This window comes from Lissotriton helveticus, chromosome 9 (genome assembly GCF_964261635.1).
Source record: "Lissotriton helveticus chromosome 9, aLisHel1.1, whole genome shotgun sequence".
In the NCBI taxonomy this organism is placed as follows: Eukaryota; Metazoa; Chordata; class Amphibia; order Caudata; family Salamandridae; genus Lissotriton; species Lissotriton helveticus.
Window position 1 is genome coordinate 326,466,956 of NC_136070.1, and position 23,321 is coordinate 326,490,276.

General features: G+C 45.1%; 1 protein-coding gene across 2 annotated transcripts in view; it reads left to right on the forward strand.

The window, feature by feature from the left end:
• The window catches only part of SPATA7 (spermatogenesis associated 7), a 504,965-nt gene that overhangs the window by 47,332 nt on the left and 434,312 nt on the right, over window positions 1–23,321 (forward strand). Inside the window, exon 1 of one of the 2 annotated variants that reach the window (XM_078660015.1) lies at window positions 14,383–14,478. The exons of the other annotated variant lie outside the window; for it this stretch is intronic. The gene's annotated coding sequence lies outside the window, so the exon portion shown is untranslated. Of the gene's footprint in view, window positions 1–14,382; window positions 14,479–23,321 lie in introns of those variants that run through there. 2 annotated transcript variants of the gene reach the window in all.

Genomic DNA, 23,321 nt, shown 5'->3' on the forward strand with positions numbered 1-23,321 from the left:
CTTTCCAGGCCCCACCGGTAGTTACATGTGCACGGGCTTAATTGGTTCAGTTCGAGTGACCCTCCAGGGCCGAGACACCACTGCTACCTTTCTGCTCGCGTGTGCGTTTCTCTGCGGACTTTTCACGGCCTACTCCGGCACTCCTGGGCCGTTCTCGGCCTGTTATGGCGCTGGGCCCCTCTGTCCCTCTTATCCGGCCCCTCCGCCACGCCCGTGCAGCGATGTATCGTGGAGTTTCAGGGGCACCGTGCGCCCGCTCGCTTCAGCTCAGAGAAGGGCCTTTTAGCGCTCCATCAGATGCGGGGGCTGCCTGGGCTGACTGAGCTGCCGAAATCCCGGCCTCCGTAGTGTGAACGGGCCGTCGGTCCGAGGCCGCTTGATGTCCTGTGTGACGCCGCACTCAGCCGCGGCAAGTCGTTGATGGGCCTCTGAGCACCGCCCCCCGAGTGTTGTATGGGTCGCCGCTCTGTTGTTGCGCCCAGCTGCTCAGTTCCGCGTCCTCGGCCCCATGGTTGCGCTCCTACCTCGGTGCAGTCACCGCATACAGAGGGGTGTTGGGAACAGTCCCGCAGGTCTTGGATATGAACCCCCTGCCGGCCCCTCGAAATCACCACCGCAGCACTTTCCCTCGGGTCCCTCCGGGCAGCTGAAGCACTCGAGGCCCCGACTTCTGTCGTGGAGGTAGGCCACCAATCTTCTGTACGATCTTTCCCTGGTTACATGCGGCGGATCAGCTCCGGGACCGGGTCATTCAACGCCGCTCGGTCATGGACACGCACGGGCGGCCCAGCCTCCCGTTAAGGTGCAGGATAAGTGATCGGATGTAGCGTGAAGGGCACCTCAGCTCCGGAGCTCCTTCAGCAAGCAGCCATCTTCACCGGCCGCTAGCCACGCCCTCCCGTGGAAGCTTTTAATGTTTTCTTTTTTATTACTTTTTTAAAGAGAAGATATTTAAAAAAAGGGGAGTACTCCCTCTTCTTCCCTCTTGAGCATGGCAGAGGTGGGGGTCAGGGGAGAATAAAACTTGAACTCACCTCCCACACCCTTAGGCTAAATTCTAGGGCGCCAAACATCTTTTGGGCCATTGGGCAAGGCTGGAATAACAGTTCATGGAGCCAATGATGCTCCTTAGTGCCTGGTACTATTGATCTGGGGCGCCCATGTGATCATGATAATCAGCTCTTCTTGAGGTCCTTACTAATGGCTGGACTATTGAAACACATTAAAGCTGTTACCATTCGTTCTCATTATTGTGTGGTGGTCTTGATATTCTTTTATTCATGGGCAATTGATGATCCCTACTGCTTGGGGCATTAAGTCTTACTAATGTTGGAGCCATCAGAACAAAGTGTTGTTAATGTCTATCAATTCCTGGTTCTGTTAATGATTATTTTTAAATGTGTCTGTTATGGCCAATTTCTAGCGGTGAAATTGAGCCTCTTAAAGCCCAGAGTTCATTGGCATCATGAAATTTCTTTTGTAACCACAAACACTCATTAAAGTCATTAGAATAAAATTTAGCTAAGGTTGATATTTGGTCTTTAGCACCTGCAGCATAAAACATCAAGAGACAGAAAGTATAACAGTTATGCTAGTAAGTTAACGTTAGTGTTGTAAGCACTGTTTATCTTCCATTTCTTAACTAAGTTTTTCTTGAGTACCAGAGAGAAGGGGAGAAAGGTAAAAGAAATGGAAAGAGAGTAAGAGAGAATATTTACATAACCATTGGGAAACCCACCACCCAGCTGTATGGTCTCCATTCCTCTGGTTTTTTCATGAAGTTAGCTATTCATAATAATGTAATTTGAAGCCAATATCAATTACCTACAGATTTGGTTTTCTGTGACGTTAAGTGTGGATGGAAACTTAATTTCTCTATTACTCCTACCAGAGAGCGTAGCCATTGTGCCTAGCAAGGACAAGTAAGCTGGCCAGTCTTGTATTACAACTTGAGCTAAACATGGAATTGGACCCCCTGTTCTGGAATACTTACTCGTCTACCCATTGCAAAGAAATCTCTGAGAGCTTAGTACCTGTACTTGTATCTATCAAGTAATTTATTCAAGCTGTTAATTTCTGGCCTAAGATTCAGGCATTGTTTCTCCTACATTTTGGTAGAGGTAGCACGCTCCTTAAGTGTCTTACAAAATGTGTGCTACTTCATTTGTGAAGCACTGTCACCTGCTGTGGCACACCGAGCAGCTCAGCTTCCTAGGCACAAGTTTGCTGGGTGTGCACTTCTCGGGAGATGGTCTAGTCTTGGTGCTCCTGCAGTCCACATCTGCTGTAGGGGTTTGGCTGGTCTGCCTATAGTGTGCCTATCTGCAGATTTTTTTCCACGTCTCTTATTGGGCTCTGTGATTGGGCACCAGTAGTTTCCAGGCATTCTCCATGGCTCCAGTCTTTGCTACCAGCACTTCACTCATGCCGGTTGGGGTTTTTGGCACTAGGGAGCAACAGTAGGGGCAAACCAGAGGGCCTGGGTGATTGTGAATAAGAAAGCACTTGCCTCATGTACTCCCTGCACCACTCCATAGTATGTTCTACTCACTGTGATGGCACCACTATATCCGTTTCAAATTAATGATGTTTACTTTAGAATACCTTGCTACTAGTCTCCTACCTACCCAGTAAAGAGGCCTGTTTCCTGTACTGTTTCCTCTGCCGTCACCTCCTATATGTCCCTGTTTAAGGTGGATTTCTTTAGAGAGGGACATATCCCAATACTTTCGATGTGATAGTCTGTCAGGTTCATCATCTCCTGAGCTACTCCATTTTGTTGCTTTCCCTTGTTTTATTTGAAGGATTCTGCCGTTTGAACTTTAGTTTTCCCTTTGGAATTCCACTGGCCTTCTGAGTCATGTTCTGCTTTATCCTGGGGACAGCCTAGTGCCCTCCTTTTATTCAGGTGTTCTCTTAACTTTTGCCATTTTTCACCTTCTACAAGGATTTTGACATCTGACTTGTTAAGGAGCCTTTTGTGCCTTTTCTGCTTTTTCCTTCTACTGGAACTCTTCTGAGACATTAGCCATCTCTCATGACTTCCAAAGTGAAATCTGGCACCGTAGCTATAGGAACTGGTCTCACTTTCTTCTGGAAAACGAAAAGAAAGTTTTACTGTTGCCTTCCGCCCTTAATAAGCATATGGACTGTTCCCATGTCATTGAAAAAGCAAGGCAACTTTGCCATATATGTACTTAGTCACTTCATTGACTGCCCTTGGGCCTATAGTATCAAGTTTTAAGTGTGATTGTCTCACTTGTGCAGCATACATTTTGAAGCGACCACCATATTTCTCTTCTGAATTGTTGTTAGCAACAGGCTTTTACTATAGTCAAAGCAGGAATTTTTTTCTATTTGACATACATGTGGTCAGAAATTCAATGTCTCGGCCTGCTTCAGAACATCCCTCAAATTTTAGAATTCAGTTCCTCTATGTCTATCACCTTCATTTCTTCTCTTGGGGGTAAGAATGGAAAACATTCTTGAGTTTTTTTGTTGATTCTCAGCAGTAAACTAGCAATGCTGTTTGTTTTCTGTTGGGGCTGGTATGCTGTATTGCACTATAAATCTATTTACTTAAAATGTCTGTCTTTTGTTTACTGTGTATTAAGACGTGTTCATATTGGCATTTGTATTTGTACTAGTTTATAGTTACTTTATTCTTCGCCGGGTCTACCCTCCAAATACTGTAATTAATAAACAACATAGATAATGTTGAAAGTATTTGGGACAGATTGATGTCTCAGAAACGCCATGTGAGCCCTCACGGTTAAAGGCTAGCCTATTAACATGAATTTGATTTTTAGGAGTGGCTTACTATTTACCTAAACCTTTTGGAACATGTATATGATGTATAGTATATGATGTACTGATTTTCGCATAATTGCCCCGTTACTTACTATATGGTGGCTTTGGAATGGTTTACTTAAATAAGTTGATCAAAGTAATTATTTTCTTTCTGCAATTCTGCTGCTCCCAAGTGATGGAGATGGCACGTGTGTTATTTTTGTTTCTCACGATGTATCATACCTTATCGGAATGGGAATCGCCCGGCCATGGGTCTGCGGTTCCACATACCTAATTACAATGCGACCGCACATGCGGTCATAAACTCACATTTCCCTATGGGAGCTTGTGCTTTGGCCGTAGCACAAGCTCCCATAGAGAAAATAGGAGGGCCTGCCACATGGTGCAGGGATTCACAGGGGGCCCCTTAGGCCCCCAACTGGAGGCCGGTGGGTTAAGGGGGCCCTGCTAGGGGCCCTCGATGTCGCTTTCCAACAGGTTTTCCATGTAGAAAAGCCCAACAAGGAAAAAGCCTGTCGGAAACGACATCATAATCCCAATGGCGAAAAGCTGTCCATTGGGATTACGTGCCAGTCACCGACTGGCTGATGAGCTCCTTGAGCCTGTTGGAATCCAGCTGGAATGACCGGCCAGTTTCATTTTCGACCGCCTGCATTGCAATGCGGCGGTCGAAACTGAAACCGCGGTAAGAAGCTATCCGAGCCTCATTGTAATCGGGCCTTAAGTGATTCAGGCATTGCTAGTTGCTCCGCTTTGGACCACATTGGGCACACGTATGCATGTTATATTAGGCTTCCTTTCTTTACCACTCTCCTTCACGCCCCTCGCTTTTCTTTTGTCTTACTACTTCTCCCTTGTAGAAGCAAGTGTATAAATGTATCTAAGTGGCATTTGTCACCTTTGATTATTTTGTTCTCTTGTCCATATGGCATTTTGAGTTGGGGTGAACGTCTTTCTTATTCAGTGCAATAAATATGCAGGTAACGGAAGAGTATCAGCACTTAGGGCTCATGAACTAATAGGTTCTCAAAAAGTGGTTGCAAATTGCTCAGTCTTCTTTGCAAGTCAAATCTGATTTTGCGAACCGACCTTCACACAAATAGGTCCGTTCACTTAGTACCGAATTGCAGGGGGTCTTGAATGATCTGACAAATGTATATTCATGTCATGAATTCAATATCCCTTAGGCGGTCGCATTGGGCCGCAATCACAAGAATGGTGACCAACTAGGGACAGCAGACTACTATGTCTGTGATTGCGTTTAAGTACAGACATTTTTTCTTTTAATGTCTCCAGTTTTCGTTAAAAAAACAGTACTGCATTTTCTTGCTTTTTTTCAAGATTTACAAAGGGGAATTGTTCAAGGGGGACCCTTTTCCCTTTGCTAAAGGGGACCTCTTTCACTTGGCAAATCAGATACTGCCCCCTTTTGTAATGTCTGTATCTGAACAATGGTTTGCAACTGTAATTGTTTATGGTCGCAGACCATTGGTACATTACTCTCCGATTCGTAAATAGGATGGGGGGGTCGCCTCTTTCATGCCCCCTCTTATTTGTGATTACATAGGGTCGCCAAAGTGTTTTTTATGAGTCAGAAAGAGCTTGCCAATTCGGAAAAAAAGTTCATTATACATAAAGAAAACCCCTTTTTCGGTCGTAAACCCTCTGATTTTGCAAAGTGTAGGTTTAATGTGGGAAAAACACGAGGTAATGAGGCAGAACGTAAGAAGAACGTGTTTGATCCCTGGAAAGGAGTACCAACACCTGCCACTCCAATAGATATAGAACTTTGATTACATTTTAGACATTTGTGAGGAATCGTGCGTGCACACACAGTAGGGAAGAGAGAATGGGGTAAGAGATGACAGCCAGAGCAACAAACAACAACAACAACACAATTGCATGCAAATAATGGCAATTCAAGGTTACACATGGTTTGTGTTCACAGTAGTGCTTTGTAGATGAGGCCCCAGCTCACAGCAGGAGTGAAGTACGTATAATGGGAGAGCACAAGCACTTCTCATTGACAAATAAGTACTGTGGGACAGTGAATACTGGCACATCTGTATTTCAGTTTCAAGCACTGGTCTACTCTAAGTGCTGGTGCCCTTCGTTGGTTGGCAAACATAACTTCACTGAGTTTAGTCAGTATGGTTTTCAGAAGAACCGACTCCCTTCTGAACGTCTTTCCGTTCGCATAACGTGGAAGGTTAATTGTCAGGGCCAATCGCCCCATTCCCGACTAATGAATTTCTGCCACCAAGAACGCATGCCCCCAGGCACGTCATTTTCGTCCTGTCTCACATTCCCAGAAAATTGTATGTCAAATTGCTGACACAATATAATCACCCGCAAAGCTCCAAGCACAGTGCGTATTGATTCTTTTTCAAAACGACCAGTACGTTTAAGCTAGTGTGCTGATCAAGTATATCCAATGGGGCCACTCAGAAGGAAAGTGGTGAGTGATGAACATTGTTTTCTGCTTGAGCTCTATTAAAAAGTTTGCTTGTTGGATTGAGGGAACAGTAGCTATATCTCGCTATACAGTGTTTTTTTCTTCAGTTTGCACACCCAACATCGCATGGCTACCCTAAGTTATCTGTATCACTACAGAAGCCAGGTAACTCGCCCTTTTGACAGTGGCACCCCTCAACTTGAATGCTTTCCTGGACCATGGACCAAGTACTCCCTTGAACACCATTAAAACTACTAGCAAGAGCAGCTTACCTAGTGTCTCTTAGTATTCTTTTACTTTTCCAATACACCACTACATTTTTGACACATGTTCAGTTCACTAGACTTCTTTTAACGTTTATTTATAACTTGGATAGCAAGGTACATTCACAGGAATGTGCTAATGAACATAAAATTACACATATACATTTCTAGCTATATTTAGGTATTACAGAAGCATTCTCTCATCAGTCATTTAATAGGAGTATGACCCAGTATTGCAAGTTGGAAATCCGATATCTAGAGTGTTATATCAGTAGACGAATGGTAGTGCTACAATCTGAATTATATTTTAATTTGGTATCTGTCAGACCGTAAGCTCAACTGCCATTTGTTCATTCTCTCACCTTTGTAAGTATGCCTGGAGGGGACTATATTTAGCTCTTGGGATGAATGTTCGGGGGAGAGGAATGGCATCTACCCCGATATTGGCATTGCAATAAACGAGGTCACTCAGCCAGTTCGTAATTGTAGGTATTGGACTATCTCGCCACCCCATAAGAGCTCTCGACTTGGCCCGCAGTAGTGAGATAGAGTGCTAGATGTTGGACCACAATCCTGTCTGAGATTATATAAAAAAATTCAGGGGAATTTAGCAATAAACACATGTTAATACAAAGAGGCTCTCTGTGCGTCTTCAATGCTAGGGTTTTCACAACGGTGCTGTCAGTAGTCTCCTGTTATTTGCGTAAGTGCATTTCATTATACCATTACCTTGATAGCTCGCTTACAAAGACACCTATTCAGAAGGAAATTGGCAGAAACCTACAGTTTATGTGTAAACCCACCACAGTTTAGATTTCTCCTTAAAGGTCAAGACGTCTCAGCTAACCCTTTGCAAAAGACTACAATTTTGTTGGGCTCTGCTCAGCCCCTCTTTGGAAAGGATCACCCTTCACCAGCGAGTGGAACATATGAAGCAAACCATCTCATATGTCACTCTGAGAATACCAGTGTAGTGGTTTTCTAGGCATCATGCATTTTCGTGTTTCCTCTTGTTCATCTGGAAATTAGGCCTTTCAAAATCCATCTGGTTAGAAAGTTAGAATAACTTCAAGAGCCTCAGTCAAATAAAGTGTCTTTCTTAAGCAAGCCTGTGCACTCTATCTAATGGTGCCAATCTCTTCCCGGTGGCCAAATCGTTCAGCCACAGGTCACACACATAACAATGGTGCCCACTCTTCAATATGGGTGGGTAGTGCCCTGTTAGGACATCAACAATGGACTGTCAGTAGCTAAAATGAATTGAAGCTACACATAATTCACATGAAGAAAAAAAATCTCTTCTTTAGACTTAATGCATAGCTTCCTCTACTTCAAGTAGAAGTTCTACAGATCATCACAGACAACAGCCCTGCCATGTAACATGTGAACAAACAGGACTGAACAAAGCTTCACTTCCAGTGTGTGCTGGCTAGTCAACAGTACGTCTGGGTGATTCAGAATATCATCTTTCTTATGACTTTTCAACTCATGTACATGCTCAAGTAAGAAACGGTATCTAAGTGGATAATTTGAACAGCTAGTACCATGCTACTCACAAATATTAGATTAATAAATTGATCTTTCAGTCCATCTTCAGTAAGTGGGGTTTTCTCCGGATCAATCCATTTGTGACATCAGGCAGTCATCGCTGTCCTCTGCTCACATCTCATATGGCAGTAGAGGTGGAATTTCTATGGGGATGTTATTCATCTGGCTTGGTCAGGAACATTTTCGATGCATTTCTACCAACGCTAAACAATTCTACAAAAAGAAAATATTTGCAACAAGATAAAGAAAATGCTCTACTTCATATTCAGTTCGAAATAATTTTCAGACCTACTTTTTTGTTCTTCAGCAACTTTTTTCATAGCTTTATAAAGTGTGAACTTGTTCCAAAGGCGTTAGAGCTCTTTCCATGAACGCCAGATTACCTTAAACAAGATCAGACACATTTTTATGTTACTTTCTCTAGTTCTAGATATGCTTCTGCAAGGTGCAATGTTGTTCCATCCTGTCCTATCAGTTGCTGAACATGAGAGCCTGGCTCCTGAAAAGTTAGCATTTGGAAATGTGCACTTGTCAGACATAACCATTGCTGTTGCAATAAACAACCCAACCTCAGGCATCAGAATCTCAGATTGCCTTGTTTTGTCCCTGGTCTTTTTGAGCATTACTTTAAACCTTTAGTACCTTATTTACATAACATCTTGACTATCAATACATTTTTCTGATATAGGAATCTTGGTTGACTCCAACAGACATTACCCCTCAGCTATTGTAACCCACCTTAATTTCAATTGAGACAGTTGCTCCTTAAAAACCAAATGGGTTAGAAGGTACTTTGATTAAATGAAGTAGTTTTAGAAGGGAGAGCTCATGCCTCGTTCTTTCTCAGTGAGGTCTTAACTTGGTCCTTAAATCTTTCATGCACGCACAAACCATTTGGGCCAAAGGCATTTTATGATATTGACTTCTTCACATAGAAAACGTCTTTCATATTTGGTATGACCTCCTTAAACGTGTCATAGTTTCCCCCAAAAAAGAAGTGGTGCTGAGAACTGTCCTCTCTCCAGATATGAGGTTTTTGACCGGATTTCATGTTCAGCAACAGGGTCCAGGTGAAAGTATGACACTTGGGCAGGTGTGTGAGTGCTTAGCTAACATTTTTGTGATATGTTCACCTCACCTTAAACATACACACAGAAACTGTACCCAATCCATGGATGAATGACCCCACTCTGGGAATAGTATTGATCAGGCGGGCTTTCGCTTCATTGTTTGTTGGTTATGTATTGGAGGGCATGAATCCTAATGCTTGGATCCCTCTAGTTCCTCCCCTTTTTGGTTTATAGAACATCATCGTATCCAGGAAACCTCTATTTTCACCCAGTTCTTTCTGTTTTCAGCATTTAAGGGGCTGGGGAATTGACTTATCAACCATTTAAGGAGAGCGAGAGTCAGAATGTCAGAATGTGGACGATTTAAGTCCTACACTAGGGCCCATGACACACTGGCGACCCCACTTAAGTGCTGTGTGCCTTAACAACACTTTTAAAGAATTCGCAACTTTAGCATAACCTTTTATGAGGTCCTGCCTGCAGTGCAGACATACCCAGCCAGCTGTTATTGAGGAAAATAAAAAACTAACAGTACTGTAATCTCCATGATCGTAATGTATCTTGATTACATACACCACTGTGGCTGATAAGGTTTGAGGGTCCACGTTACCAAAGTACCCCTACTTGCATTTGATGGTGAATAATGTTTACTGTTTGTGAGCACTCTGTGTGGTTTTGATTTTTCCACAGTTAGCACACACTGCTGTGCATAGTAAATCCATAGCAATACGGTAGGTGTACATTGCTTTGCCAGCTAACACCTTTGAAAAGGTTATCTTAAATATGAAATCACCCAGCTATTCAAATTACCAGATACCTCTCGATCTAGCAAAACTATTCAGACACTGCCTAGCCCAAATTGGCTGTAGATCATAAACTCTTCTCCAAAAACAGATCTGTCCCCCATTCCTTACGAGTAGGTGCCTTAAACCCCCTTTTCAGCCTTCACGTTACCTATACAAAACAAAAAGAACTCTTCCCCCATTTCAGGGCTTCCTTTCGTAGCTAAAGTACTGGAATATTTGATAGCAGCTCAACTAAAATCATTCCTCAAATATAGTGACCTGATAGGTGAAGACCAAGCCGGTTTCCATGCGGATGACAGCACAGCAACTACTACCCGAAAACGAGTGGAAAATATTTACAATATGATTGATAGAAATAAACCTTAAACCTCCCTCCTAAAACGTCAGGACTTATCATCTGAATTGGACACCATCAACCACAACATCCTCCTATTCACTTAGAAAAATGGATTAAGACTTGTTGGAACTGTTCTGAAATTGTTTGAGTCACATCTCTCAAAAAGAGTCCATACTGTAAAATGTAATGAGCTCCCCTAGATAGAAACCCCGCTGGGTTTGTGGTTTCTTAGAGGCATCAATTGTCACATCCCTGTTGTTCATTGCCTACATTCAGCCATTAGATAAGCTTATGAGGGAATTGGATGTAAATTTCTTTCAAAAGGCAGAAAACATCCAGCACTACATTGGTTAACCACTCCAAAATGTAATCTCTCTCTCTCTCTCTCTCTCTCTCTCTCTCTCTCTCCGTCTCTCTCTCCGTCTCTGTCTCTCTCTCTGTCTCTCTCTCTGTCTTTCTCTCTCTTTCTCTCTCTCTTTCTCTTTCTTTCTCTCTTTCTCTCTTTCTCTCTTTCTCTCCTTCTCTCCTTCTTTCTTTCTTTCTTTCTTTCTTTCCTACTTTCTTACTTTCTTTCTTTCCTTCTTTCTTACTTTCTGTCTCCAAACTTCCTACTTTCCACCCTCCCTCCCCGAGATAGCACGTCTCCATACAACAAAATGGTTTTATATCCAAATTAGTTCATTCTGGCAAATCTCTAGATTTAAAACAGGACTAAAGCTTACATTTGAACTTGCAAGTCAGGAACATGTTTTAAAGACATCTATCTAAAACTGTTTTCTATCAATTACAACTACTCGGACACTGAAACTAGTAGCATGACTTAAAAATTGCTGTCCCAGCGTTATTTCTCACTTTGGCTATGGTTTCTGTAATGTTAAGACTTGAGCCACAAGCTTAAATCTTGGCAAACTCTGCCAAAAACAGAACTGAGCGGAAAATAGTGGGGTCATTGTCATTACTTATCTGCACATTTGCATACGTACTAGGGGTAACTGTGTGCAATCATTGCCATTATAATGAAATCATCTTCAGCCGCTCGCTCTAATAAACTAAATTTATTGGAGTTCATCTGATTTTTCAAATCTAGATTAATTTTCACTGTGTTCGGTAACCAGACACATTTTCAAGACCACAACAGTTTTACGCTTCTTATGCCCTTTTGTGATTAGATGTTCTATGCCTTACTCTTGAGCAATGAAACGGGTTGTTGTGTAGTTTTCTACAGACATGGCACCAGCTATGACCTCACTCATTTCATGTGTATGGGAAACTACAATAATTACGAATTGTTTAGTGTATTCTTTAAATGTGATGTGCAGAAGAAAACAATGCTTTCTCCATCTTACCTTCAGGGTCAGATTCACCTATTGGGAAGTTAGGCAGTGTCCAATGGGCTCGTCTGAGAGGTCAGTGTGCGGCCCATTTTTAGGTCATGCTTACAGCTGTTGCGCTGTCAAGCAAGACTGTTGTATCTCCTCTGTGGGCTTTTGGCATGCCCATCATTGCTATTTCTTATTTATTGTGGCTTTCACAAATGCTGCCCTTTTTATTGGTGCATTCGTTGTAATTGACCCTCCTTTGGGTGCTTGGTTCCCACCCAGGCATTTTCACTCAGTAGTTCTTTTTTGTTGGCCATCCCAACCTGGTCATGCTTCCTCTTGGCACAGAGCAGGATGGCCCCTCCTCCCGCCTGTGAGCCTCCGGGGTCCTTCTGTTTGTCCATTTGTTTGTTCTAAACACCTGTGAATACTCGCTCACACTGAGAACACAGATTTTATATAGCGCAAACAAGGTATTGGAGGCTTTGCATGAGCGCCAGTTACATTACACAAGGACACATTCATGCTTTTAAGGCACTGGAAGATTAAGTGATTTGCCTGAATCACAGGATGTTGAGCTGATGCTGAGACTCGAACCTGTTTCCCCAGCTCTAAAGTTGGCATATGTGGCCATTACACCACATCCTCTCACGTTCAGGTTGGGGTGTGAAAGGGAGCTTTATCGATGTATTTAAGTTTTAAGGACATACTTAATGTGCTATTGTTTATTGTTTTCGAAGTGTCTGCTCGTAAAAGGTGTTTTATGGACAGAGTGGAGGGAGAAGAATTCTGCAATATCCTCTTGTTTTTAAATGTAATTTTGACTTATTCACAGGGTCAACTCCTAAACGCGTAGAAAATATGCCCTTTTCTTAGAACAGGAAAAATTGCTTAACAGTTTTTCATATTTCCATTTTTTATAGAACCCAAAGTAATAAGGCCTCTTCTTGACATCCTCCTTTCAGGAAAACCTGAATATAATCTTCTTAGATTGCTGCATATGATCTGTATATGAAACTATGCACTGCATACCATATATTTGCTTAGATAATACTCCTTGCTAAGTTTTACCTTGTGTGACTGTAAAGGGAGGCTCAATAAGGTTGCGACAGCCTTTCCAATGATATGTGACATCGGCCAACATTGCCTACGATAACTATTCCCTATCTCCTTGCTTTTAGGGTTCAGAGAATTGCAAACATGGGTGTCCTGCACCTGGTTGGCGCTACACAAAATGGATGAATATGTTGCTTGATTGTTTTTGACTCTGGGTGACTTCTTCGGTTCACTGTCTTTTCCATGTACTACCATGCTTTTAGGAAAGGCCATGTTGAGGACGCGATCAGCGTTTCGCTGCCAAGGAACTGCTCATATGACCAGGGCCCCAACATTAAATTGGTGAACCAGGCTCCATGCTGAGTGTGGCATTTGGAGCTGGGCGCTATGAAGCCTCACCCCCGCCTGGCCTCCTTCCACTGCCTCATGCATACTGCTTCTCCTCTGAGCACACTCATTTCATGTGCGTGGACTCAACTCCATGCATCTCTGGTGGGTACCTGCACCACAACTTTCTGTATGGACCGCTATGGTTTTCCTGGTTCCTGAAATGGAATCTGTATACTTAACACTTTGACAGCACCAAATAAAAGTAATACAGTCACTTGTCAAGATGACCGGGATCTGGAGGGCAAGGCCTTCTCATACGTTTTTATGATTTAAGATAAACAGTTTCCTCAACTTTTTGTGAAGTAACGGTCTCGAGATGGTTAATTCTAAGCTTTGACATGCGTTAGCAGAAGTGTAAGGCAGGGAGTCTTCTGTGTTGTGAAACTGAGGGGGAGCCAGCTAAACAATCCCTTTTTGCCAGGGTGCCTGCTTGCCTGAAAGAAATGTAAATGTGTGCAACTGATCCCTCTGCAAATGTAAAGGGTGCTTCAAAACTAGTATTAGCTTGAATTGAGAAATCACTTGAAGCTTCCTGAAGGCACATATTTATTCTTTTTGATTGGCATTGCAAGGGTTTTACCTGGTATGCTGAGAAGTGTATGTTTTTTTAGGGGCAGTTAAACAAAATACTTTATCACAGTTTGTTTATTACTAAAATCTATATTTTGGAAGCAACTTTTTATATGAAAGTTTTTTGCACATTTTGTAGCAGCCTATCATATATTGTGTATAACACAAGTTTCAAATAATCACTTGCATGTTCACAGGGCTTTCTGTCATAAAGTGGGACCTTGTAGCACTAAACATGCACAAGTCCCTATTCTCCACTGCACCAAGCAGAATTCAATACTGAGACTCTCTGGTTACAGACACAGACCTCTGCCGCGCATTAACTAATAGAGATTTCATAATGTACCATAGTGCATTTCCCACTGATTAACTGAACTTGCATGTATTGTTCATTTACGTTTTGCCTTATTTTAGTAATATAATATTTTATTTTAGCCATGCCTTTGATCACGACCCCATGCCTACTCACCCGGCCCCCTTTGCGCACACCATCAAAGGTCACATACTTTTTTAATGCACTTTGACCACTGAGTAAAATGTGTTGGATTTGAAAAAAAATCTGATTTTAAAACTGTTGTCGACTTTTGTGTACAGTATTCTCCACTTCAAATGAATGCTGATGTCCTAAATAAAGGTAACTTTCCCTCCCCAGCCTTCCCCGTTAGTTATTAGTTGAGAGTCGCGTCTGAAGGAGCCAGCAGCACTTCTTCCTGTTTCAAAGTCATTGTTTTATTGTTTTACTGTCAGAGGGCGTGTTTGCATTTCACAGTAACCCTCACTAGAGAAACCTTTACCTTGGCAGCGCCCTTTCTTCCTCGTCCCTACTAGCCCTTGTGTTGTGTGGAGTCCAGCAGGTAAGGCGTCTTGCAACCTCTGATTACCTCATTTGTACATATTTATTACCTAGTGCTTAGCAAAGGCGCGTTCACGCACACGGATTTATTGTGCACGGCTTTGTAAAGTACAGGTTCTTTAGTGAAACCCTCATACACTAGAAATGTACACGTATATCCGTTTCTTTTTGGGCTTTAGGTTCGTCGTAGTTTTGCTTCTCCGAGTCTAGCATTGCACAGCAGATCTGTGTACCTTCACGGATCGGACTCTGATTGGATGTTATCTCCGTACAATCAGCTTTCGATGATAATCTGTTTGTATTAGAGCGTTTCACGCCTCGTTTCCGAGCACAGTAAATAAGTTGAGGTTATACAATGTAATGGTTCTTCATGTGCCGACTTCGCAAGGATTGAAAGCTGAATCTTCGTGCTGGGATTCAAACGAATGACCTTCACGTCGCTGCAGAGGTCGGTGATGAATGGTCACTCTAAGGCTTACAGATGAGTAATACTGATATTTAAAACATTAGTGTAAAGTCTAGAAAATGTGGATTCTCTGCCATGCTTTCTCTTTTATTTGCAACTGGACAGTATGCTGACACTTTTTTGTTTTCGTTTTATGTGCTTCCAAATTGGAGTGCTAGTCTTGCGTGGTTGGGGAAGGGGCGGCAGAGGATTTCTTGTATGTTGGGATTGGTCAGATTAGATCATTGTAGTAGACAAATAGATACTTGCCCTATCTCCTTCTGAATTTAATTTCTCTAATTGTACAGGACAAAAAGGCAGCCTGAATTGAAGCCAGGCTAACCCATATGACTTTCAAAGTTGCTGTTTTTCCTGCCAGCAGAGTAAAATCAATACCTGATCATAAATAGGATAGAATTCTCCGGTTTGAGCTACCCCAAAAATTGCTATTTACAACCATGAATGTGAGTGTCTTAGATAGAGTACAGAATGGAAAGAGGGAAGGGATGTGTCTCTCAGATGTAGCTTTTAATCTAACATCACCAAATGTCCAATTTCTTATGTACATGATTTATTCATGCAGATAATTCACAGGAAAGACAAACTCTAATGGTTATAAATCCGAAAATAACTTGAACTGACATATAATATAAAGTATGTGCATTGTGAAGAAATTTAGATGGCCGTTGCAGAATGACTTCTGCCTGGGAGGCTCTTGGGTTGGACTACAATCCCAGTGACTCAGGAGCCCATTCCTTGAGCCTTACAAGCAGTGCTTGTATGTTGTCAAATTCATTTTTCCCCCACGAAATGTACAGGCGGTTCACAAAGAAATAGAAAATGTTCTGAAATTTTTAAGTGTAAACATTTTGATGGTTTTTGTATTACTGCTGTGTGCCTGAAGTGTGGGCGGAAGCCCAACATAATTTGCAGCATTTTAGAGATTCATTGTAAAAATTGTGCATTTTTGTTCAGTGGTTGACCGCTTGTGAACATGCATTTTTGTGTTTTTAGTGTAAATTTCTATTTTTGCATGCATCTTGTGACCCTTTCAGCCACACGTTTGTAAACATTTGAAGAAGATCAGTGCTCAGATGTTCGGTCCTGACATTTAATCCTATTGTGACCTTACCAAGAATTTACAGCCCACCCATTGCTTACCGTTGCTTGACTTCATTGTCACTTATCTCCTTGCATTTTATTCCATCCTTGATCCTGCTTTTTAGGCCCGTTGTCCTGGTCTGTTGCCTCCGACCCTGCCATTGCTTATATATTTCTGTAATACACTTTTGTCACACTCCTGATTCCGCTGCTTTTGTGTTAATTTCACTTTTTCCGCAGTATTTTGCGTCCTCCATTGCTTTTCTGACTTTTTTTTGCCAGTAAATGCTTACTTTCCTTTCTCGTTCTTCTCTGTACGAAGTTGAATTTTTTCCACAATTTTTTCTACTGCACTACTGTTTTCTATGTTTTTATGTGCACTTGTCCCTAAGCTCGGTCTCCCTCCCACTTTCATTTATTTTGTGGCTTTTGTAGGTATTGCTTTCATTTTTAATCCCACTCAGTGCTCCAGCTGTGCTCTTTTTGAGCAATATTTGCTTCCATTCTGAGCTCATTTGCATTTATGTGTATTTGCTCTTTGCGTGTCTTACGTTTATCCTACATGGCATTTGAGAGCTATCTTATGCCGACATATTTCATGTTTTCTTGTCCTTTTATTTTGTTTCTTCTCTTATGATTATGTAGCATTTTACATTTTCTCACTGATATACCCACTCCTCTATTTATTTCTCCCACCCACACGTACCAATTTCCTTTATTTTCCTCCCTCTCCTCCGCCATACCTTTGAAGCTCACCTGTTACCCTTGTCCATTGATTCCTAAGACTGTTATTGCCATTTGTTGAGTTGCTGATTCATCTCTGCACAGTTTAGTGAACAAGTTACTTACCTTTGGTAACGCACTTTCTGGTAGAGACTCTATCTGGTTGCAGGATCCTCACATTTTGAATTTTCCCTAGTGCCAGCATTGATCAAGAAACTTTAAAGCAGAACCTCTACATGCCAGTAGGTGGCACATGCAGCTTCACACTGACGCCATTCGTCTCCGGCAATGACATGCAGTGCCTATGTAGGTGCCACCCTCTGCATGCTGTCAGTTGCTTTCGAGAGCGTCTGTACCTCCAGATGCAGAGTCCCTAAAGCAAATTGATGTGACCAATGTGCTGATTCCTTGCCTTGGGTTCTTATTAATGGAAGTGCCCAATCACAGAATAAGGAGAGCCGGAGGGTCGGTGAGGAATTTGTGGCTAGATAGTCTCCACAAGAAAGAGCGTTAAAGAAAGCAAGTAGTTTGTTCTTCTGATAGAGCAGCAGGTTCGTCCGCTTATGAATAGATAACAATGCAGTACCTAAACACAAGGGTGGTAGTGATCCCTCAACAGGGAATGTACGCACATTCAAGAATACACTCTAGTCATCTATAAGATTATCGTGAAAAAGTAAAAAAAATATTTTAAGTCTGTACAAACGGGTGCTTGCTTAGCCCAAAACACCTACCACCTGAAGGTGTTATTTAGCATACATCCGTGTGCAACAACTTGTATCAAAAGATTGAGACTCCAGCAGCACTCCTTTAAGTTACATGTTGATCATACACCGTAACGATCACAATTCTTGGGACCTATAATTGTATACAAACAATGCAGTAGCTATTGGGGGCGCTAGAGGGCGCGCAAGCGGAATGGCTGCCTAGGCTGGTAGCTCCCGTGCCTCACTGCAAGATCCTACATATATCCTGTGCCACAAGGTGTTTTTTCTTCCCTCAAGTACCAGCACAGGGTGCAGGACGACGTCCTTCACACTCGACCCGAGTTTGAAGCTGCTGGGACCCGTGCAACGGAAGATATTGCCGCATTTGTCTGCAGCGGAGATAGCCTGATCTTTGAGGGCGCCCGGACCCGGCTACTGAGCACTACGGCACACCGCGGCTGACCACGAGGGGTTAGGCCGCGCCCTCCGTCATCCGCCCGAAGCTGAATCTGCAACCAGGAGAGGAGCCGACGGTTGGGGACGGGGTGCAGAGGCCTCTCTACCCCGCACCCTTCTGCCATCGGGGACTGCCTACCTCCGACGCCTGGACCGCGGGTGAGCTGACTCTGCCGCCGGGTGCGGGTTAAGCGCTGCAGCGCTCCTCGCGTGTCTGGGAGGCGGGCGGGTTTCTGGGCCCCGCACCGGGAGAGCGGAGGCCGCACGGAGCCTTGACGCGGCGCTGAGACCTCTCGCCCTTGCTCCCAGGGCGGTACCGAGCCGCCACGTCCAGTTCAACCGGGAGACGCCCGGGCTTCACAGGCTACACCCGCTATACTCCACAGCCACTGGCTCGCCTCCTAGCTGCATGGTGGGTCGCACCAGCTCCTTCATGGCTGCAGCTTGCTGACCACTCTGGCCTCCGCTGATTACTGCACCCCACCATTACAGAGAGGACACTGGGGGACCTGAGACGGGCTAGGACACTGCGCCCTTCCCCCGACGTTGGCTGCGGTCTCTCCTTGATGTCCTTATTAGGATCCTCCATGACTTTCAGTGCCTGACAAGACTACCGGCTACCTGTCTATTTACCGGCCTGTATACACTGACCTCCTACCCTACGGAAGGCGATCACGCCTACTGGATACCACGGCCATCATGGGGCGCCCGGATAACCGCCAAGCGAAATTGAGTTTTGATGGCGCCAAAAAAGGCGCCAAATCAGTGCCCAACGGTCCCGGTCCTTCGAGGGCTGTTACACCCCCATCAACTGATCTGGACCTTCACAGCCTCTTTCAGGAGATGCGGCAAGGATTCGCCACTGTGGTTGAAAAGGTGGACGGTGTCACTGCACGACTGGACGCACTGGTCCACAAAGTGGATCGCCATGAGGAGCGACTGACAACCATGGAACAACGTGTCTCTGATGGTGAGGATGTTTCCGCGACACACACGACGCACCTGGCCCGGATGGACAATTTGCTTCGCATTATAGCGGCTAAAAACGAGGACTTGGAGGCCCGCAGCCGCCGGAGCAACATACGAATCACGAATGTGCCGGAATCCACAGATACAGGCAGAATGGAGCTGTACGTCGAGAAGATGCTCAAGGGATCAATCGGTGAAGAAGCTTTTTCACCCCAATTCATTGTTGAACGAGCGCACCGGTCATTGGCGCCTATGCCAAAACCTGGCCTGCCACCCCGGCCCATCATAGCTAAACTGCTGAACTATCGAGACCGGGACACTGCACTGAGAGCGGCCCGCACTCAGCGCTCGCTGAATTACAATGGTATTGAGTTTTCCATATATCCGGACTTTACCCCGATGGTGCAGGAGGAACGACGTAAATTCCTCCCGGTGAAAAAGAAGTTGCGTGAGGCACAAGTAGATTATGCCCTCCTGTATCCGGCTAAGCTGCGGATCACGCATCAGGGCACACAGCGCTTTTTCACGAATCCACAGAAGGCTGAGGACTTCTTAAAATCACTGCGGAGAGCGCGTAGAGGAGAACGAGAAGCTGAGGCGGAGGCGTCTGATGAGGACTTACCGCCGGCACAGAATGCTCCTTGAATACTCGTGCGAACTATGTTGGTTCATTTCTCTCCACATGCTGCGTGGCGCCCATCATCCTATCTGCAGACGCTGCGCTGACTGCCTGCTTCGAACCTGCGAGGGAGTAACGCACCTGTGGTAATGTACATCGAGGCCCACTCTCTAGGCCCTATGCTCCGCCGAGGGTGGTACAGATGGGAGCTATGGGCCGGGAGGGTGCTGTGCACACTCTATGCCTAACCCCTACAGGGTGTTCCCCCTGGGACTGCTACTGTTTTTATTGTTGTTGTTGCAGGGACTAGAAGAGGATGGTTGGGTGGGGGGAGGATGGGGGGGGTTCATCGGCTACCGGCATGATTGGGATGCTGGGGTGGGAGGGAGGGTTGGCAGTTTTGAGACGAGGCAAATATTACTGGGACTGGGTATGCACATTATGCACCAAATTGTACTTTTCTCTAGATGGAATGATTTTGACCTACGCCTATTGCACTGGTTGGTACTGTTGTTTTTGCTATTAACCTACCTATGGCTACTTTAAATGCTAACTCTCAATTGACGACTATGTCTTGGAATGTTCGTGGTCTAAATAATGCTAAGAAGTGTCGTAATGTACTAGCCTATTTGGATAGACACCATGTGCAGGTTGCCATGATACAGGAAACCCACTTGCCGCCACGTGCTAACCCTACTTTTGCGAGTAGATGGGCTGGGGATCGGGTTTTCTCCTCGTACTCCACATATGCGAGAGGGGTGGCTATTATTGTGGCCCGCAATGTTCCGTTTTCTAAATGTGGGGAACTGATGGATGGTGAGGGGCGGTATGCACTGTTGTGGGGCAGGCTGGGGAGGGAGACTGTCACGTTTGCTGTTGCATATGCACCGAACTCGGATGATCCTACCTTCTTCTCTGCACTCTGGGGCAAAATCATGGCTGTGGGCTCACATCACGTCATCTGGGGAGGCGATTTCAACCTGGCTATAGTGCCACATCTAGATAGGGCGGATGGGCTATGCACTTACAAACCTAGAGCACGTGAGGCGCTGGAGGGGGTGCTTACAGAGGGCGAGCTGCTTGACGCTTGGAGACACTTGCACCCACTCAGGAGGGAAGGCACACACTTCACGTCTTACACGGGAACATGGGCACGCCTGGATTATATTCTTGTCACCAGGGAGATAGCATCAACATTAACAGGGGGAAGACACTTACCCAGGACATACTCTGACCACAGTCCTGTCGTGCTTCAATTCCACATGCCGGGATGGGATAACCCTAGACCACACTGGAGACTCCGCCCTAACATATTGCTCGACACCGTCTTTCGCACGGAACTAGCTGAAGAGATAGCCGCTTTTTTCCCTAGAAATAAGGGCTCTGTAGATTCGGTGGAACATATATGGGAGGCCTTTAAGGTCACCGTTAGGGGATACTGTATCTCTAAAAGTTGCGGAGTCTTACGCGACATACTCCGCACCATTGATACGTTAGAGAGAGAGCTAAAGGACCTGGAATGCCGGATGGTGGAAGACACTAACCCTACACTGCATGCACTTTTCAGGGAGACACTTTCTAAGTATGAGGAGGAGGTCTCCAGGGAATCCAATTTTCGTGGTAAACACTGGCGGGCCAGGAAATACTGCGAAGGAGATCGTCCTGGGAAGGTACTCGCAATGCTCACTCAGGCCCCTAAGGGTCGCAATGTTATTGTTGAACTCGAAGACGCTTCCGGCACCACCATTAGGGACTCGGATGAAATCCTCAACACATTCACTGCACACTATCATGCATTATATACCTCTATCTCGAGCTCCGAAGCGTCCTATACCAGCTATTTAAAGGATGTTGCGCTCTGCTGGCTAAGCGATGGGGATAGAGCATTCCTTGCGGCGCCTTTCGAACTTGACGAGATCCGTGATGCCATTATGTCCCTTCAGAATGGTAAAGCCCCTGGGCTGGATGGCATCCCTGCCGAATTTTACAAAGCTTATATCGATATAATGGCTCCAGTGTTACGTGAAGTGTACTCGGAGTCCCTTAGTGATGGCATTCTTCCTGGCTCCATGCGTGAAGTGGTTATCACTTCTCTTTTGAAACCCGGTAAGGACCCCTGTTCTTGCGACTCTTATCGTCCCCTTTCTCTCCTGAACTGTGATGTAAAAATTCTCGCTAAGGTTCTAGCCACCCGGCTATCCTTACTAATGACTCGAATCGTCCTACCGGATCAATCTGGCTTCGTGACTGGCCGGTCAACTTCGCACAATCTTCGTACCCTGTTCTCTCTCCTACGCACGGTTCATCCTGACACACCTGTCGCAGCTGTCTTCCTAGATGCGACTAAGGCCTTCGACTCTGTCGAATGGTCCTACTTATTTTCGGTGTTGGCTAGCATGGGATTCCCGCCTCTGTTTCTGTCTTGGGTTCGTCTGCTTTATACCCGTCCCACGGCGAGGATATTAATCAATGGTCGCCTGTCGCAACCTATTAACATCACCAGAGGCACGCGCCAGGGCTGCCCACTTTCTCCCTTACTATTTGCCATAGCGGTTGAGCCTCTCGCCTGTCGCCTGCGTCAACTACACCGAGACGGGGCGATACAATGCCTACAGCGACAAATCGACGTATCCCTTTATGCTGACGACATCACCATATATGTTAAACACCCAGAGATACACCTGAATCCCTTACTCAGGGAATTCATCTTATTTGGTGGGATGTCAGGGGTACACATTAACTGGTCTAAATCCCAGCTCTTTCCCCTGACGGCTGCGGTGGAAGATTTTCCTCTTGACTACCCATTGGAGTGGTGCCGGACGGACCTTAGATATCTGGGAATCCGTATCTCCCGGGATCGGGAAGAGACATTGCGATCTAATTATGGAGTAGCTATTACCAAGCTGACCTCCACTGTGGATCGTTGGATCACCATGCCGCTCTCCATGGCTGGCAGAGCATCCCTTATCAAGATGGTTATTCTCCCTCGCTTTCTCTACCTCTTCCTTAACATTCCCTACTACCCAGGCGCCTTTTTCTTTAAGACACTGAAAACGGAGGTGTGTAGGCTTTTCTGGGGAGGCAAGAATCCCCGGCTTAAATGGTCCACGCTTACTCTACCCTATGATAAAGGGGGCTTTGACGTCCCTGATTTTCTGGAATACTATCTATGTGCGCAGGCGCACTACACTTACCACTGGATGGCTCCCACGCCGTTCATGCCACATATAGCGGTAGAAGACTGGATAGTACACCCCCTTCCGCTAAGTGGACTACTCCACTGTCCGGAATCGGCCATCACCACACCGAACACCTCGGTATCATGCACAATGGATGCGTGGCGCCGGATAGCGAAACGGTTGTCCTGCCCCATACCCTATTCGCCGAAACTGCCGCTTACCTACCACCCTCATCTCACCCTACTGTGGGAACGGGGTTTTCGTAACCTCTGTGCAAAGATTAATGTCTCCTGCTGGGGCGACTTATTTGCTGACGGAAGCTTCAAAACGGCAGACCTTTTCTTCGCGGCACATGCCCGCACTCCCTTAGACTTGTTTTATTATGTGCGACTACGTGCGGGGTTGAGGGACATCTTACCTTCCTTTCCTAATGAACCGGAAGCTCTGCCACCCCTTCATTTCTTGCTATGTTCTCCAGACGGGACTCACTTGGTCTCTGGCCTCTATCGCCAACTTCGAAGCGCGGCCACGATGCCGGACTCTGGCGCACGGACGCGCTGGTCCGCTGAGCTGGCCACTGATGTCACGGACGAACAATGGCTATACTGCTGTGCGCTCACCTCCCGCATTTCTGCCAGCAGCAGA